The following is an 8747-nucleotide window of genomic DNA, read 5'->3' on the forward strand; positions in this document are numbered from 1 at the left end:
TCTAAGGAGTTTGGATAAATGAATCATGCAATATGGGACCTTTTTTGTCTGTCATTCACTTAGCATAATATTGTCGAGGCTCATCCATGTTGTAGCAGGTATCAGTAATTCACTCTTGTGTATGACTGAATAATATTCTATTATATGAACATACTACTTTTGTTTATCCATTCACTAGTTGATTCATTTTCATTGTTTCCACTTGGGGACTATAACAAATAGTGCTGCAAAGAAAGATTGGGTACAAGGGTTTGTGTGGATAGAGGTTTTAATTTCTCTCGGGGAGATACTTAGGAGTGGCATTACTGAGTGGAATGGTAAATTTATGTTTAATATTTTAAGAAACTGCCAAAGTTTTCCAAAGTGACTGTACCATTTTACTTTCCATAAGTGAGGTACGAAGGTTCTGGTTTTTCTACATCCTCCTCAATACTTGTTATCATTTGATTATAGTCATTCTAGTGGGTATGAAGTACTATCTCATTGTGATTTTAATTTGCATTTCCGTAATGATTATTGATATAGAGTACATTTTCTCATACTTATTAGTCATTCCTATTCTTTTGTGAAATGTCTGTTCAAATCTTTTGCCCATTTTTATTTTATTTTATTTTTTAAAGATTTTATTTATTTATTTGACAGAGAGAGAGATCACAAGTAGGCAGAGAGGCAGGCAGAGAGAGAGGAGGGGAAGCAGGCTCCCCGATGAGCAGAGAGCCTGATGCGGGGCTCAGTCCCAGGACCCTGAGATCGTGACCTGAGCTGAAGGCAGAGGCTTTAACCCACTGATCCACCCAGGCGCCTGTCTTTTGCCCATTTTTAAATTGGCTTCCTTTTTCATTATTGAGTTATAATTATGAGTTCTTGTTCTGACCAAGAATTCTTTATCAGCTGTGTGATGTATAAGAATTTTCTCCCAATCTGTGTCATGTCTTTCATTGCCTTAATGGTGTTTATTGAAACACAAACATCTTAACTGTTGATGAAGTCCATTTACTTAATTTTTTTCTTCTATGGATTGTGCTTTCAGTAGCTAGGAAATCTTTGCCTAACTCAAGTTTACGTAAGTGGTTCGCCAAATGATCTGTGTACAGATCATCAAGTCTTCTACAACTTTTATTTTCTGTTGTGTGCAAGGCCTCGCATTCCAGCAGTGCATACCTAGGACCCATGCATAACTTTCAGACCACCCAGGATACATGCGTGAGAGCTTATCAAGGTCCACTATGATGAGCTTGTTCCCTGGATCCCATCGTTAAATTTATGGCTGGTCTGTTGCTTGCTGCAACCAATACTATAGTCTTAGCCAGCTGTGATGTTGAGTTTTCCCAATCGATTACCATTTGTTTCCCAAGGTCACTTGTTTCCGACATTACCCTGGATATCAAATCAAGTCATTGCCTCCAGGTGCAGAACTGCTGGTCTTCATGGCTTGTCCTGTCTTAACAGAACTACTGTGTTGGCGCTGGGGTCAGGGATAGGGAATGGGAACAGTCTCTGATGTCCCAGATCCCCACTTTCCTCACAGAAGTTCAGCAGTTTTATTATTTATTTATAAAATAAATGCTTTTCAATCTGTTGTACACCTCTGGTCAATTTCTGCCCCCCCCCAAATTGCTGATATGCTTATTTTGACAATTTTTGTAGTTTTATTGTTGCTTTGGACAGATGATTTGCCAATCTCCTTACTCCATCATTCTGAAATTGTCCGTTATGTAGAGTTTTAATGTCTTAAAAACTGATACAGTATATCTTGACAGATGCAACAGCTTTTAAAAATTAATATTTAGATCTTTCTGTTCCTTTCCAATGTTATATCCTTCCTACCCTTTCAAAATGCAATTCTTGATGCTCTTAAGTTTACTTTTATATATTCTCTTAGGATGAAATTTATTATTTCTGTCAGTATTCCTTTATTCATTCAGTAGTCGTGCATTAAGTCTTTGTTCTATATTGATGTTGGAATGTATTTCCATTTCAGGAAGCTCTCACAAGTTGAGTAGGAAGCCACATTTTCAGGGTTAGAATTATAACAGTTTTAGAGTAAACTTTAGTTGTATTCCCTGGCCTATGGTAAGTTTACCTAATTATAATTATAGGTGTATCCCATTAGAAATACATTTAAAAATTTAAGAGATAATAGGGTAATTGTATTAATTAAAACAAGCGCTTTACATTCAAATATTTGTATCCTTCAGTTTTGTGACTTTTTTCCCCGTCATACACCATCCTCTTCACATTGTGGAGAGAACATAAAATGGTCTACACACAAAGTTTCTGTATTTTTTTTTCCGTATGCACCCCAATAGTAAGTAAGGCAAAGAAGTCCTATTTGGAAAAGAGGGAGCAGGTTGGGGAGATATTGGAAGTTGTGTGTAATGGCATTAGAATGTGAAGAAGAACCCCAAAGTTGAGGTGGCTCACATTATTATCTGAAGTTATTTTATTATAGGACAAGGTATGGCAGGTAGAGAGGTTATGTCACCTTCCATATTAATTTGTTCCTTGGGCCAAGGAAATTTTACTCTCTGTTGTGGACTGGGCAAGATTGGGCATAAAGTGAGTGGGGCAGAGGATGCTTTCAGTATGAGAAAGGAGGAAAAGAAGATGGGTGGTTGAGATTGTAGGCAAGTAGAGCAAGCAGACTTGTGGAGGGAGGAGGCATAAAAGCACTGACGAGGCTTGACACAAGGCAAAAGATCTTTCTAGCTAATAGTAGGTGTTCTGAGCGAACAGCTAGAACCTCATCATCCTTTTTGCAGTTTAAGAAAATAAAAGTCAGGTGAGGTCAAGGGATGATTTTAGTAAATACTGTAGTTGGATTTGGGGGTCCATTATCTGATGCATAGCATGGACAGGAAATGTGCTAGAAATGTTTCACACTAATTGGTTTTAGATGTGGTCGTCTGACTAATGTAATCTTTGACTTAATTTTTTTTTTTTTAAGATTTTATTTATTTACTTGACAGAGATCACAAGTAGGCAGAGAGGCAGGCAGAGAGAGAGGAGGAAGCAGGCTCCCCGCAGAGCAGAGAGCCCAATGCCGGGCTCGATCCCAGGACCCTGGGATCACGACCCGAGCCGAAGGCAGAGGCTTTAACCCACTGAGCCACCCAGGCGCCCCTTTGACTTAATTTTTATACTGACATCTCATTTTATAAGTCCTAGCTTGGTCTCAATGCTAGCACTTAGATAATGAGATGTTAAAATGAAAATTAACATAATGGATATGAAATAATTTTGAAAAACACTTTGCTATATAAATGCAAGAAGATGGGGTGCCAGGGTGACTCAGTGGGTTAGGCCTCTGCCTTCGGCTCAGGTCATGATCTCAGGGTCCTGGGATTTAGCCCCGCATCGGGCTCCCTGCTCTGCGGGGAGCCGCTTCCTCCTCTCTCTCTGCCTGCCTCTCTGCCTACTTGTGATCTCTCTCTGTGTCAAATAAATAAATGAAATCTTAAAAAAAAATGCAAGAAAATATCATCATATAATACAAAAATATCAAGAGCTACTGCTTTCATTTTTCTATTTTATTTTTTTAAGGTTTTATTTATTTATTCATGGAGAGAGAGAGGCAGAGGCAGAGGGAGAAGCAGGCTCCCCGAGAAGCAGGGATCCTGATGTAGGACTCGATCCCGGGATGCCAGGAAGAGCTAGTGCTAAATGAAAACGTCTCAAAAGATAAAGCTTCCCCAAAATCATAATGAAAATTGATGGAAAGATAAGGTTTAATATATCACAAATTTCAGCAAACATGTATTGAGTCTGTGATCGCTAAACAGTGCGGTTCATGTATGTTAAAAGTGAAGGACAGATCACTTAATTGACATAGATCCTATAGGTACCACAATTTAAAAATCCTTATCTGCTTATTGTGTTTATGATGCTAGTTTAAACCCAGTACATTTGCTCTGGAATCTAAAGGAGAAGATTTTTCCTAAAAAAGATGATGGTGTGTTTATCTAGGCCCTCCAAAAGCATTTCCTGCCAGGCAGTTGACAAGTAGCCTTGGCACAATTTCAGAAAACTATTTGCTTCTGTTTACCCTTCCAGATACAGTGTCTCCTAGGAATTGAGATGAGGAATCTCCTTTAACTCTTTTAAATTTTTGAAGCATACTTTATATATAACACTTTAGAGTCTACTCTTTATATTAGCACAATGAAAATTCTTGTGTCTTTAAATTCTTAAAAAAAATGCATCTGCTTTAGTAATTCACTAGCAGAGACATCAAAGCCTTAAAGTGAGTTAATCCAATGTAATTAGAATGTTCCTTTCCCATAAGATTAATCATGGGATAATTGTTAACATTTTTAAAATCCCTCTTCATTAAGAAACAGAACTCATTATTGAGTTTCTTCTGAAGAGTATACTCTACTTAATTTACTTATAATATTTTTCTTTTTCTTTTCATATAACATTACAGAAATGTTTTGGGAAGTGAGGTAGATATTATATTTTAAAAATATAGTTGGGGGGATGCCTGGGTGGCTCAGTGGGTTAAGCCTCTGCCTTCGGCTCAGGTCATGATCTCAGGGTCCTGGGATCGAGCCCTGCATTGGGCTCTCTGCTCAGCGGGGAGCCTGCTTCCCCCCCTCTCTCTGCCTGCCTCTGCCTACTTGTGATCTCTGTCTGTTAAATAAATAAATAAATAATCTTAAAAAAAAATACATAGTTGGGGCCTGGGTGGCTCAGTTGGTTAAGCATCTACCTTCAGCTCAAGTCATGATCCCAGGTTCCTCTCCCTCTGCCCCTCTCCCTGCTTATAGCCTCTCCCTCTCTGTCAAATAAATAAATAAAAACTTTAAAAAATTAATTACTCAAAATTTTTATTCCTTTTAGGAAGTCAATTTGTTTTTTAATATTTTAAATGTTTTTACTATATAGTCAGGAATACAGGAGCATATTATAACTTTATTGTGATCCCAGAATGCATGTTATTTCAATTAAGTATAAATGTATCTTTGAGGGAATATGATGGCAAATGTATTAATTTAAAGATGAGAAATCTGAGATACAGAAAGATATAATAACTTGAGATACCTACTACGGTTAAATGTGAGCAAGTTTAGGTCCTCTTGTTCTGATCCAAAATCAGAACAAGGCCATGGATCAGAACAAGATGACTTCTGAATGGCAAGGATTAGAGCAAGCAACACGTCAGAGGCAAAGAGTACAGGAGACTGGCATGCAAACACCAATGGGGTGGATAGATCGAGAACGATAAGCACATGTCCAAAGTTTGGAGTCTCAAATTCAAGGTCTGACATTAGAATCTGTCCCCTTGATACTCTGGACAACATAGGTCTCTCATTCCCTACCCTCCCTTTCTCTCTGTAATTCACAAGGTTTCAGACGTAGTTGGAAGACATGGTCCTGCTTTTACACAACTGATACTGAAGGCTTATGTGCTGAGATGAATGGTCCCCTGAATAAAGAGTTAACAGAGTCCAGCATCCAGAGGGTTCTGTCTTAGAGGCTGGAGTTATAAGGGCAAAATGATTCAGCAAAGCTAGGGTCACCACTGTACCATGCACAGAGAATTATCTTGGTCTTGTGAATTGGTGACGTTGGTCCCTTCCATGACTTCTTATCTCTGTCTTGAAACCATGTAGACTCCCAGACTGCCTGGCCCAGTAACAATCTGATTACTGACCAATGGCCTCAGCCCTATCCTGTGGATCTACACCACCTTAATTGTTAGGACTTCCAGCTATGTATTCCAGAGGAAGTAAAGAATAGGAAATCCAAAGTTGGGTGAAACAAGCAGAATGACTGAGACAATCCTCTCAGTTAGTCAGGAACTAGTATTACTGTCCTCTTAGAGACAGAACTCATCTGCACCTCTCTTGCACTGCCTGTCACAGAGTAAGTAGGTCCGTAACAAATATTGGTCAAAGATTGAATCATTGCAGGGGTCTGCCAGTGATGAAAGTAACTTAATGGGAGAGGGAGTAACTCCTGACATAGGCACAGAGCCTGAGTGCAGCTTTCAGATGTGAGAAAGATGAAACTGTTTTACTATATAGGGATGTCCTAGAAATAAACTAAGGCACAAAGAATTCTTGAACTGGGTGGCTCAGTGGATTAAGCCTCTGCCTTCAGTACAGGTCATGATCCCAAGGTCCTGGGATGGAGCCCTGCACTGGGCTCTCTGCTCAGCAGGGAGCCTGCTTCCCCCTCTCTCTGCCTGCCTCTCTGCCTACTTGTTATTTCTCTCTCTCTCTCTGTCAAATAAATAAATAAAATCTTAAAAAAAAAAAAAAGAATTATTGACATGTCCTAGGCTATAGAGCCATCTAGGGTTATTTAGAAATTAACTGGTGTCTTCGTTCTTAGATTTCTGCTATGCACACTAAACAAATGGTTTGTAAAGATTCAAAACAGTGCTTAGGCCAGCTAAAAAAAATTTTTTTTAACTAATGTAAAGTTTGAGTAAGTGAAATTTTGAAGATGATGGAATCTAATTGATAACTTCCTTACTATTTAACCTGTAGATAATCTCCCTTTTAAAAGTGTTCATTATAGTAGTGATTATGCAGAGAAGAAGCCTGTGATGAAAATGTGGTATAAAATTGTGTTCTTTGTTCAGCAAGTTAAAACAAGCTGGTCTGTAAGCAATTATTATCTTCATCAAAATTCCTAGCTCTAATGTTTTGGCTTCACTGGCCCAGCACGTATGCCTTCTCAAACAATTGGATGGATTTAAAACACTTATGAGATGTTTGTGCTTATATCTTAACATAGCATCAGTTCAACAGGAAAAAGAAAAAAAAATGTAAGATTTGGCATTAGGGCATAGTTTTAAAAAGAAAATCAAACCAAAACTAAAGTAAACAAAAAGCCCATAACAGTGTTTAAATCCCTATATACGAATGAACATTCTTTATTCAGCCTTTTAATACCCTCAGGTAGCTGTGCAGTAGTTAGTGTTCAGGAGTGTCTTTCTGTTCCTAACTCGTTTATCATTTAACATTTCTGAAAGAAATTACCAGAGAATTGGCTACCCATTACTAACATTTTTATAATGGGTGATATATATATATATTTTTTAAAGATTTTATTTATTTATTTGTCAGAGACAGAGGGAGAGTGAGCGAGCACAGGCAGACAGAGAGGCAGGCAGAGGCAGAGGGAGAAGGAGGCTCCCTGCCGAGCAAGGAGCCCGATGTGGGACTCGATCCCAGGACGCTGGGATCATGACCTGAGCCGAAGGCAGCTGCTTAACCAACTGAGCCACCCAGGTGTCCCTAATGGGTGATATATTTTTTAAAAAATCTCTTTTTTTGCCTTTTTTTGTTTTATTTTTGGTTATTCTAAGTAGCAACAACAACAACAAATATATTCTGTATTCTAAGGAAACTGTTCAGGTGCCTGCTTGGGTAAGCAGATGATTTAAAAGTGAATTAGCTTTTTAAATTCTGAATTTGCATATGTATAAGTGACTATGAAGAATGTACCTTTGGATAAGATTGGGAATGTTTGGTTAAAAAATAATCATCTTTTAAAATTAAAAATGTCCACAGATGCATTTTTAAGCTTATGTAATTTTTTCTAGTGGGTTAGGTTTATCATTACAGTCTTTACTTAGCTAATGATTACACAGTCAAATATTTATACCATATATTCTTTTGAAATTACTGTAGGGGCTCCTGGGTGGCTCAGTCAGTTAAGGGTCCAATTCTTGGTTTCAGCTGAGGTCAGGATCTCAGGAATAAGCCCTGGTAGAGCTCTGTTCTCAGTGGGGAGTCTAGTTGCCCTTCTCCCTTCCCCTCTGCCTTTCCATCCCACTTCCTCTGCTCCTCTGCACTTGTGCACTCACTCCCCCTCTCTAAAATAAATAAAATCTTTTTAAAAACCCAGAAATTACTGTAATGCAACAGCTATTTATTGGGTACCTGCCATTTACTAGATGTTGAAGATGGATATACCTTTAAGGGCTGCACATTCTAGCAGAATCAACAGATTGGAGTATGGTGAACAATACTTATGAACAGGTGTTATGGGCTGTGAACTGTGCCTTGGGTGTAAAGAGAGGGAGTAATTCATTTTGCCTAGGGATAGGAGAAGCCTTTGCTGAAGAGGTGACCTTCAAATTGGGCTTATCAAAAGTGTTAGCTTTCTTGACATTTTTGCAGAATGACAAGTTATTAATGAGTTAGAGCATAGACTGCCTGAAGCCAGTGATAAGATGTAGAGTTTGATAGAAGAGTTTGAAGGAAAAACATACGAAATTTCCCATCAGGTAGAAGAAAAAGACAATGAGATGAACAATTAAGAGATCAGTCTAGGAGGTCCAAGAGTTGCTGTGGAAAGCGAGAAAAGAATCTAAATCACTAAGAATAAGTAAAAAGGATAGTTGAGTATTAGTCAGTATTGGGAGGAGGTTTTTAGTGAAGCCTGTCAATTTCTTTTGCATCTTTCAGTAGGGTTTCAGAAATGGTAAAGTTACTTTTTATCATTCAACTTCAATGCTCTTTGTTTATCAGAGATCATTTTTTCCAGAGATGCTCCGAAAATTTGTTTTTGCAAAACTGAATTTTGGTTGGCAAAAGATCTATTTCTTCACAGTATCAGAATCTGCATGCTAGGGTCCCCTGGGTGGGTCAGTTAGTTAAATGTCTGCCTTCAGCTCAGGTCATGATCTCAGGGTCCTGGGATTGAGCCCCATGTCAGGTTCCCTGTACCATAGGGAGTCTGCTTCTGCTGCTGCTGTCTCACCCTCTGGCTCATGTTCTCTCTCTCTC

This window comes from Enhydra lutris, unplaced genomic scaffold (genome assembly GCF_002288905.1).
Source record: "Enhydra lutris kenyoni isolate GAN:26980312 unplaced genomic scaffold, ASM228890v2 scaffoldscaffold68, whole genome shotgun sequence".
Taxonomy (NCBI): Eukaryota; Metazoa; Chordata; class Mammalia; order Carnivora; family Mustelidae; genus Enhydra; species Enhydra lutris.